Source organism: Macaca thibetana, chromosome 13 (genome assembly GCF_024542745.1).
Source record: "Macaca thibetana thibetana isolate TM-01 chromosome 13, ASM2454274v1, whole genome shotgun sequence".
NCBI lineage: Eukaryota > Metazoa > Chordata > Mammalia > Primates > Cercopithecidae > Macaca > Macaca thibetana.
The window spans coordinates 46,685,354-46,696,373 of NC_065590.1; the positions used below are offsets into that span (position 1 = coordinate 46,685,354).

The following is an 11,020-nucleotide window of genomic DNA, read 5'->3' on the forward strand; positions in this document are numbered from 1 at the left end:
ATGTTCTTTCACTATCCCCATTGTAAAGATGAGTAAAGAGAGGTCCAAATGATTTTGTTACTTAACCAAGTTCCCATCTTTGGTAAAAAATGGGATTAAAATGCAGATTTCTCATGTTCTCAATGGATGAATACCTCGGACTCCCTTTTCAGTGCTTGCCGGAGGTGTGTAAGGGTGCTGGGTTGTGGCTTCTCCTGCTAGCTCTGCTGGAAAGCAGGTGGCTGGGAGTGGTAGGGGTAGCTTTTAGTTGGAGGGGCTCATGAGACTCTGTCCTCATCAGCTCTGTTCACAGAGTGCCCCTGAGCAGAACACCAGCCTTGCTGGGCGGCACATTAGCTCAGTGTCCCATGACTGTCTCACCACGATGCCTTAGACAACGTCGCTATCACCACTAGCAGGAACCTGCCCCCTCCACTCTGCCACTTTCCTGTTTCATCACCCTTGAGCTATGGTTCCCTCTTCCAGAGGGTGTCCTGTAGGACCTAGCCACAGGGTAGGAGTCTGACACAAACCAGAAGGCAACTAGTGAGAATTCCACATGCTTCCTTTATTAGTCACAAATCCACTGGTTGTACGTGGTAGATCTTTCACTGGGACCAGTTTAAGAAGAAAGGAGGGCTGGGTGTTTATTGATTCACGTGATCAGAGCGTAAAACGTTTTTTCCTTTTTTTTTTCTTTCCTCTTAGGGAAAATCCTAGTTTCCCTGTTCAGTCCCATGCCAATCCTTGGGCCAATCAGAGGGATGGGGAAACTGTCCTTTTCAGTTCATGAGCCCTCTTCTCTGGCAGAAGGATGGGTAACTGATTTTTTTGTGCTAGAACCACAAAATCAGAGTTGGGGGCAAGATGCTCACAAAAGAGGAGGCTGCTGTTCTTGTAGACAGTTTGGTAAATGTCTAGGACATTTTCTATTGCTTTTCTTCTATTCTATGCCTCCCTTCTTTGTCTGGGATATCATACACCTGGTCTGAGTCAAGGTGCTGACATAAGTCTCTGGTGAACTTTTGAAGAGTCCCACTCCTTGTTCTTTCCAGGGTGCCCCATCCCATCTTAGGGCTTCTGAGCTCAGATCCTGTCCTTTGCTCAGGCTTGGAGACCTCAAGTGATGTCACTAGGAACTATTCAGGATTGTAGATGGGCTTTAAGCCCACAGAGTTTCTAACTGGCCACGTTTAGAATTTTCCATTCAGCAGGACTTTTCCTCTGTGAACATCTGGTAGGACCCAAATCCTATCCCAATTTTGTGTTCTTTTTCAGACCTTCTGAACACTAAAAACATCTGTAGTTTTGCAAAACGTTCTTTCACAATTTTATGATTGTAAATAGGCTAATTAGCCCAATCACTTGTTATTTCATCATCTGCGTGGCGCCACCTGGCCCTGGAGTATGTATCCCTCTGAGTACTAGGCAACGAGCAGGGCAGATGACCACCCTGACGAGACTTTGAATTAGGAATCTCATGACCCTGCCTTGGAACTCTGGCAGGGAAGTCCTCTCCTTCTTGATAGGAAAGGATGAAGATTTGGGCACTTTTTAAAACAAATTATTATTATTATTATTTTTTAAGCACGAATGCAGTGCCCTACTACTACAAATTATGCAGTCAGGTTTCCCACATTTGGGGAAATCGCAAGGGCCAGCACATCTAGGGTGCAATGGATAAGCCTCATCCTCGGAAAACTACCTTCGTGGTCATGGTATCTCCCCTGCCAGTAAGTATATCTAACAAAAATATTTTTTAAATTACTTAAAAAAGAAAACAAACAAATTTCTGGTAACTACCATGTAACTCCATAGTAAACAATTCTCTCTCTGCTTCCTACCAGGTGACCCCGGTACCCAGTAGTCTATCAGGTACTCAGTTCTGCCCATGAAGCAGTTTGGAGCTTTGCTAGGTTCCTTCTTGTAGTGTTCCAATCTGTCTTTTGCACTTGATCTTGTCTCTTCAGAGATGTCATAAACTTATGGATGGGAAGCCTATCTCCTATTTCTCTGTTAGGCATATGGTAGGCATTGATAAGTCTTCCTTGGCTAGGGAGCTATAATTGTAACTCTGTGTGTGTGTGTGTGTGTGTGTGTGTGTGTGTGTGTGTTTTGGGGTGGGGACAGGGTTGGCAACTACATGCAAATACTCTGAGATCCCTCTAGCCCTGATCTCTTGGGAATACCTAAATCACATGTTTAATTTTTGGGTGAGGTGCTGTTTCCTAACTTTGCTGATTTCTAACTGCCCCTTTCCTGTAATTGCTGGGTCAATGCAAATTCTCGGCTTCGCGTTTGAAATGCCACTGCTTTCCATCACAGTGATGAATTTACATGGGACAAACCTGAGGCCAAACAGTTCTGGCTCTTACTCAGAGCCTTCTTACCAGTCACCTCCCAAAGTAAAAGAATAGTAACATACCTGACCTGTTCTTCTGGCTTCTCTAAAGCCAAATTCCAGCCTTGGTTATGTTTCTGTTCATTTGGAAAATATCTGTACGAAATGTAAGTGCATGTCATGGAGGAGGCAGTGGGGAGTGAGTGAAGTGAGTCAGAAGGAAGGAGGAGAGCTCTCTCCCCCTGACCCTGCCGCTGCCTGCTTTCTTCCAATGAGTCTGAATGGATTTTTGGGATCTGATGTGGCCGCATGAAGACGTGTCTCTGAAAAAGCAAAATGTCAGTGTTTTGAGGCCTTTCCGTTGGGGAGGGACGGAACACGGTGGTCACTGGTTGTTCTCCTTAGGCCAGACAGGAGGAAAGGGAAGTATGTGTGAGTCTCTGATAATTCTCTTCTCTTTCTTTCCCTCACTTTTGTTCTTCAATAAATCACTCAGGACAATCTGCTTCTCCTTAGTGGTGTGTTTTCCTAGGGTTCAGCCTTTGTTTGAAATTCTAGAACAACAGAGTTGCAGTAAATATGGTCAACCTACGTGTAATTACGCTGGTATGTCAACTTTGCCCCACAGAGTTGGGTCTGCTCTGGTTAACCAGAGGCCCCCCTGACTCAGAAACAAGACCTCCTGCAGGACCCTGTGGAGGGCCGACCCCAAGCCCTGTGTCTGAAGGGGGTAAGAGAGCCCATAATTACGCTCATTGTTTAGGTCGGAACACAGGAGGGTTTACATTAAAGACCTCAGCTGGCACACACAGCATGCCTATGGAAAAAATGAACTGCTCTCCTCCGCCCGCTTCCCGGTCCCAGCGTTGCCTGTCCAAGGGCTTTGGGTTTCACAGACGCCTTCTGTGACTCCACTTTCTGACCACTCCTGATTAGAAGCTTGGCTTCCCCCAGTTCTAAGAGGCGTCTCAATCCAGAGGTTTGGAAACTGAGCCTTTCAAGAATCACAGCATGTAGGTCTTGGGAAGGACCTAGAGATGATGCTCTAAGTGGGTGTCTCTTAAACTTTAATGCTCACAGGAATCACTTGGAGTTCTTGTTAAAATGCAGATCTAAATGTGGTAGTCTTGAAGTGGGGCTGGAAAGTCTGCATTTCCAGAGAGCACCCTGGTAATGCCCTGTGCTGGTTGTTGGACCCCACTTGGAACATCAAGATTCTAAGCTAAGCCTTTGGTTTCACAAAGAATAAAAGGGAAACCCGGAGACCCGGAAGAGCTTGTTGGGGCAGAGTAAGGACTTGAGTCTTCCTCTTGTCATGGTGTTTCCCTGGCCCTGCACAGATGCTCCTGGCAGGGATGGTGTGTGTCTTAGCAGAGATGGTGGTCCCTTCTGGAACCACATCTAGAATCCAGGAGCAGGTGGCTTTTCCCCAGATGCTCTGGAGTGGATTGGATCCCCAGAGATCTTGATGTGAGCCCACAGGCTTCAGCAGTCGAGAAACTGGGTGATAGTAGACCACCTACTATAAGATCCTGCCTGGAATCTTCAGTGGTGCAGGTGAAAGGGGGGTCTGTGTATTGAGAGATGTGTACATCACCAAACCCCAGGCTACTGATGTGGCTTTTTGGATAGGCAAGTGAGATTTGGAGGGGAGAAGATATGGCATCATGATAGAGAGGAATGGATGTTTTTAGTAGAAATCAAGGATCAGGTTGGGTGCGGTGGCTCAGGTCTGTAATCCTACCACTTTGGGAGGCCAAGGCGGTTGGATCATCTGAGGTCAGGAGTTCGAAACCAGCTTGGCAAACATGGTGAAACCCCCACTCTACTAAAAATACAAAAAATAGTCGGGCGTGGTGGCGTGCGCCTCTAATCCCAGTTACTAGGGGGTGCTGCGGCAGGAGAATTGCTTGAACCTGGGAGGCGGAGGTTGCAGTGAGCTGAAATTGCACTACGGCACTCCAGCCTGGGTGACAGAGTGAGACAGAGTGAGACTCCATCTCAAAAAAAAAAAAAAAAGGAAATCAGAAATCACAGGCTGTTTTCCAGTCTACCTCTATGGGATCTTGGACAACCTTTCTAGACTCTCATTATAGTCTCATAGTCTCATATGTTGCCTGCTTGAACCCAGGTACTGGGGCACTTGCTCTTTTGAAGTTTGTTTCCACTCTAAAATTCAAATTGTGGATATTATCCCTTTCTCTCTCTACTTTTTTTTTTTTTTGAGACGGAGTCTCGCTCTGTCGCCCAGGCTGGAGTGCAGTGGCGCGATCTCGGCTCACTGCAAGCTCCGCCTCCCGGGTTCACGCCATTCTCCTGCCTCAGCCTCCCGAGTAGCTGGGACTACAGGCGCCCACAACCGCGCCCGGCTAATTTTTTGTATTTTTAGTAGAGACGGGGTTTCACCGTGGTCTCGATCTCCTGACCTTGTGATCCGCCCGCCTCGGCCTCCCAAAGTGCTGGGATTACAGGCGTGAGCCACCGCGCCCGGCCTCTCTCTACTTCTCTTGCTCTTCTGTCTTTTTCTATTTTTATCTGTGTTGTGGCACTTTGGTGTTATATATACAGTTGTGTACTGAAGAATTGACCAAAAGAGGGGTCTGGCCTTTGCCCTTGGCTCCTGCGAGACAATCTCTAGGCCCCTGAAGTGTCCAACCTGATGTCTTGGTTTATCTGGGGGCTTTGGCAACTGGACAGTCCAATAGTGCATTTCATAATCCGGGTTTTGGGACCCACCATATCAGTTCTAACCTCCATGGGAACTAGAGGCATAAGATATTGGCCTGAGCCTCCACTGAGGGCTGGAGACTTAAAATCAACCATGTGGACATTATCTGACTAAGCCCCAAGGAAAACTCTGTACACTAAAGGCTTGGGTGAGCTTCCTTTGTTGACAATACTCTGTGTGCATCATCTCACATTGTGGCCAGGAGGAGGCAACACCATCCACGACTCCATGGGGAGAGGAAACTCAGAAGCTTTGCCTTTAGACACCTCCTGGATTCCGCCCTATGCGTCTCTTCTCTTTGCAGATTTAAATTTGTATCCTTTTGCTATAATAAAATCACAAGCATGGCTCCTTCCAGAGTTCCCTGAGTCATTCTAGTGAATTATCAAACCTGAGGGTACTTGTGGTGAACCCCCCAAATTAGTAGCCAGCTGGCATGTCATGAGGATGGCATGGATACCCCCAAACTTGCAGTTAGTGTCTGAAGTGAGGGAAGCCTTGTGAGGACTCTCCTTTCAAACTTTGTAGTTGGCTGAACTCTTAACAACAGCAGTGCATCAATTTAGCAAGTATTCTGGAAAAAACAAAGAAATATGTCAACTCCTTTAACCAAATCCTGCCTGGTTGTAGAGTGGATTGAAGAGTCTAGGCTAGAGTCTAGTGGATTAAAAGCCTGAACTTTGCAGAAAGACAGCCCCACAGATGGAGCTGGACCTTACTACTTTCTGGTTGAGGTGGGCATGTTACATAAATCCCTGAGCCTCAGTTTCCCCATCTGTAAAACATACTTACCTCAAAGGTGTGTTGAGAGGGTGACATGAAATCAGATATGTAAAGCACAGGGCATACAGGCGCATTCCACACATGGTCACTGTTGTGGTTACTGTTATCATTATTGCTTCTGGCTTTGTTGTTGGTGTGATTTCCGTGTTTACTTACTGATATACGAATTACTATTTTGCCTTGTTCAGAATAGTACTTGACTGACTCAGACAGATGGAAGGAAGATAACCTGATACAATAAACTGCCAAGAAGTAGGAAATAAGTATTGGATAATTGGCAGTGGCTGCTGAGGGAGAAGTGGGGGTCCTCTCTCAGGGTCTCTGGGAGGCTGGGTCTGGCTAAGGGAAAGGTTGCAAGATTGAACCTGGCTAAGATTGGGAGAGCTACCACTTAAGACATGATGGCATGTCTTTATATCAGAAGTAGGGGTAATCATGTAGGGGCCAAAAGGTGAGGAGAACAGCAGCTCGCCTGGCCTGGAGGAATTAAGAGCCAGGCCCTGCATCTCTGGATTAACCCATCCATCTTTATGTCTTCCATAGATTTCTGTTTGGTAAGCAGAGTGGTCATTAATAGAGGTGTGTACTGTGCCATAAAGAGCTAGGGGAGAGAGGAAAGGTGGCATTTGGTTTTGGGAACCTTCCATCTCCCTATCCTTTCCCTTCATTTTGTCATCTCGGGTATTGCCAAGTCTCTCCAGAGGCTCATTTCCATTTTCTGCTGATTCGTGACTTGAGAACTAAGATATTTACCAAGAAAGGTTCTTGACATTGCCCTTCCAAGATTTATATTTTAATGAGCGGGAGGTGTCTCTTTATGAGCCAAAAGAATAAAACTGTAGTGATAAGATATGGTGATAAACCTCACTGATAAACAAAAAGTGAAACTTAAAACATTAACCACACAAGTTTGGGTGCGGTGGCTCACGCCTGTAATCCCAACACTTTGAGGGGTGAGGCTGGAGGATCTCTTGAGGTCAGGAGTTTGAGACCAGCCTGGGCAACATGGTGAGACCCTGTTTCTACAAAAAATACACAAATTAGCCAGGTGTGGGGGTGCATGCCTGTGGTCCCAGCTGTCCTAGCTGCTTGGGAGGCTGATGTTGGGGGATTGCTTGGGCCTGCGAGGCAGAAGTTGTAGTGAGCCGATACTGAGCCACCACACTCAAGCCTGGGCAATAGAGTGAGACCTTGTAAAAAAAAAAAATTAGCCCTACAAAACAACAAAACTCCTATCTCCAAACCCTCTAGTCAAATCCTAGAGAACTGCTGCTTGAGAAGTTCTTACTGAGCTCTCTGGAGTCCACAATCAAGGGTAGAGTCCTGAATCAGATGCCCATACCTGAATCATGGCTCTGACACTGACAAGCAGGTCCCTGAGCCTTTCTGTGTCTTAGTTTTTTTTAACTGTAGGATGGGGATAACAATAGTAGCTATCTCATAGGGTTATTGGGAGGAATAAATGACTTACTAACATAAAATATATTGGCCAGGTGCAGTGGCTCACGCCTGTAATCCCAGCACTTTGGGAGGCCAAGGTAGGCAGATCACTTGAGGTCAGGAGCTCGATACCAGCCTGGCCAACATGGTGAAACCCCGTCTCTACTAAAAACACAAAAATTAGCCAGATGTGGTGGCAGGCGCCTGTAATCCCAGCTACTTGGGAGGCTGAGGCAGGAGAAATGCTTGAACCCAGGAGGTGGAGGTTGCAGTGAGCTGAGATTGTACCACTGCACTCCAGCCTGGGTGACAAAGCAAGACTGCATCTAGAAAAAAAAAAAAAAAGCCATTATATTTTGGTGGCCGGTGGTGTTTTAATAAAAAAATCAAACAAATAAAAACACTGTATTAGGGCAGTGCAGTCTTTTGATCACATAATACTTGGATTGCACAAGTTGACCACTGGTATCTTAGGATCTCTCAGAGTTTTAACCAGTGGACCAGGAATCAGGCAAACAGATAAAAACGTGGAAAACAATGTCTTTTTGTGATTCACCAAGTCTGATTAGCAGTGGGAATGTGCATGGAACAGATCCTGTTTGGTTAAATAATGGAAACCAACATTCTCTTGCATTTGGTAATAATATATTTGAGGTACTGGGGATGAGCAGTTTCTGGTTTGATGGTCTAGGTCTAGATTTCCCCAGCCTTCTCTTTGAACTTGACCTTCAACCGCTGGATCTTGAGCCAGAAAACAGTTGAAAGAACATAGTGGAGACAGCGTGGGATCAAGCATGAAGACCGAGCTATGTGAGTCTGGATCAATCAAAACTTTTGTTAGCCTCAGTTTCTATATCTCTAAAATGAATACCATAAAACTTCCTTCACAGGGCTGTTAGAAGAACTAAATGAGATGACGCATTTGGAATGTTTTGGAAATGATCAAGGGTAGTGCAAATGTCTATTATTGTTTTGTTTTTGAAATGTATTGGCTCATGTCATTGCTCCTAGAAGGAGGCCCAGACAGGTTCAAACCCTTGCCCAGGATGAAATAGAGGGAGGATGTGACATGCCTTAGGGCTGCTGTTGGCTGAGCTTAGCAATCACCTCTCACCCTTGTCCAGCATGTGGGTCTGCTTGCCTTCTGTTAGGGAGCAGACGTGTCTTCGGTCTGAGTTTTCTGCCTGCTTGGCTGAACTGTAAGGATCTTTGCTATGTGTTGGATTAGGTTCCATTCTGTGTTCCATCACTGATTAATTCTGTGACTCAATTAAGTCATGGAGGTCCAGTGTTTTCAAGGATTGGGCAGCTCTGGTTCTACCTGTCTCAAAGAGAATTTGGAAAACAGAGACAACTAAAGGATTCAAAGTAAAAGCACTCCTTGTTAAGTTTTTCCATTCCAGAAGCAGGGTAGCATCATGATTAAGTACACAGACTCCTGGGTCACTGATTGCAGGCCCCTTAGCACTCTGGGCCTCAGGTTTCTCATCTGTAAATTGAGAATAACAATGGTAAACCGGGGTAATTCTAAGGATGAAGTGACTTAATCATGTGAAGGGCTTCATTATAGTTCCTGGTCCGCGTCAGTGCTCTGCAGGTGTTAGCTACCATAGAGTAGGACATATACTGTATCCCCCCTTTGAATGCAAGACTCCTGCAGGAGAAATAGGTGCAGAGATGATTGGGACCCTTTGGTCCTTGTTTTTCTGTAGTATTTTCCTGTAAGTCACTGGCAAGTGGAAAATTGGCCAAGCATTACCAATCTTTGTTAAAAAGTGTGGAAATAAAGGTGTTTAAAGATAAATCCCCTAAATAACAACCCTTCCCTGACCATCTTTTCCTAGATCCTCAGAAACAGTTTTGTATTTCTATGAAGCTACAGGGAAAAAGGCCCTTGTGTTTGAGTTAACACATACAATAATTTATTCTGTGCTAGTTGCACCATCACAATGGAAATCTCCTCTCATGTTCTAGAACAGATGGACAAGGTCATGCTACTAGGTTGATCAGTTAGTTCTACTTTTTGTTTATAAAGTTTATCTTCCCAAGTGCTGCAAGAGGCACTGTCTATTCTCTGACCTGCTCTGCAAAGTTTAGCGCAGGCAGGCAGCGTCCCATTTTGCAGAGCAGGAGCCCAAAACCCTGAGGTACGTTTATTGGCCATTTTCACCATGAATACTGATAATGATTGTGTTATTTTGAGATTAGTAAATACTATTTTGGACACTTCTTGCTGGATAGAAGTCCTTCTTGAAGGAACTTGGGAAGGTTTACTAGGAAGGCACGCTGGTCGAGGCCCGGTTTGGGAAGGTTCGGTGGATGTTCATTATGATTGTTTGCAGGAAAATTCAATCGATGTGATACTTTGAATATGTCACCCAAAGAATACCAACGTTGACTCCAGACACTTGGGATCTCAGCTCTTTGCTGGAGCTGGGCATTCTTGCTGAGTCCAGAAGGAAAGAAAACAGCCAGGTGAGCAGGGCACCAGGAGCTCCAGGTCTGTGTGGCTGCTGGCTGTGGTGCAGGGCTAAGGGCATGTGCCTTGGGAAGTTTATGCCTGATGCAACAATGAGGTTTCCAAGAAGGCTTTCCATTGCTCTATTATTGTTTATAAAGAAAAGAAAGTTTTTGTTTTTTTGTTTCCAAACACACAGGTAGAATTTGTCCAGTAGAACTCAACACCCTGGGCCAAGGAGGAGGGAAAGGAAAGTCATTTCTTATTGTCTTATTGGTGATTGTAGTTGCGGTTCTGAGACTGGCGTTGTCCAGGGTCTGGCGTAGTGCAACATTCTAGGAAGTTGTGGGAACATTTGGTATTAGCCTTGGCATTCAGATCCAGGAGCTCTGTCAATACTGGGGTGGTGACATTCTCTTATCTGTTCACTTAACAAGTTTCCTCCCTACCGCGTTTACTCCTCATTCTTTCCAGAAGAGATGCTATTTTCTGAGAGAATGTTTTGAAACATCTGAGGTTCCAGTGGTAGAGGCTGTGGTGGGCAGTCCAGATCCCCGCTTCAAGACCAAGGCACCCATTGTCCCAGCTACCCAGGGAGAGTCAGCTGCTGATGGTCCACAGCTGGACTGTCTCTGGAACCAGCCCTGGCAGAAGGAAGTGGCCTTACCCCATCTTACTCCTATTCCTTTGGGGAACCCCGCAGCCAATCAGTTGGCTGAGGAGTAGAAAAGCTGAGCTCCCTTGCTCTAACTTGGGACCGCTCAGAAGGGCATCCCACCTCCAGAGCTCCCCAATGGAAGGAGGAAGCCTCTGTTACAACAGCACCCCACTTCAACTCCCTCACCTGCCTCCTCCTCCTTTTCCTTTTCCCTGACAGGGGCTGTTCCTGAGTGTTCTTCAAATTGCTCTGTACCACAATCTCTGACACAGAGTCTGGTTCCAGGGATTTGATGTAAAGTAAGTCCCTTGGCACCATGATTAGGGATGAAGCAGTGTCTTTGGTCTCTGACATTTTCTATCTTTTCTAGAAATGTTCCCTTGTCATTTTTTTCCAGCAATGATCTTGGGGGCAGGGACTTTCAAACCCATCTAGGTCAAAATTGTTTATGCATATATCTGCATGTCATGCAGATGGAAAATCTGAAAGGACACTCTCTGAGGTGTTCACAGTTATGGTAGGAAAGGAAGTGAAGAGCGAACTCCGATTTTAACTAAATAAACTTCCACATTGTTAAAATAGTATAATGAAAATGAATTAATGTATCACCTGTATAATTACTATTGTTTCTTA

General features: G+C 45.6%; 1 non-coding gene across 1 annotated transcript; it reads right to left on the reverse strand.

The window, feature by feature from the left end:
• Positions 1–1,562: 1,562 nt before the first annotated feature.
• LOC126934583 (U1 spliceosomal RNA) lies at positions 1,563–1,720 on the reverse strand. Its single transcript, XR_007719040.1, has one exon. It is a non-coding gene; the product is annotated as a U1 spliceosomal RNA (small nuclear RNA).
• Positions 1,721–11,020: the final 9,300 nt, after the last annotated feature.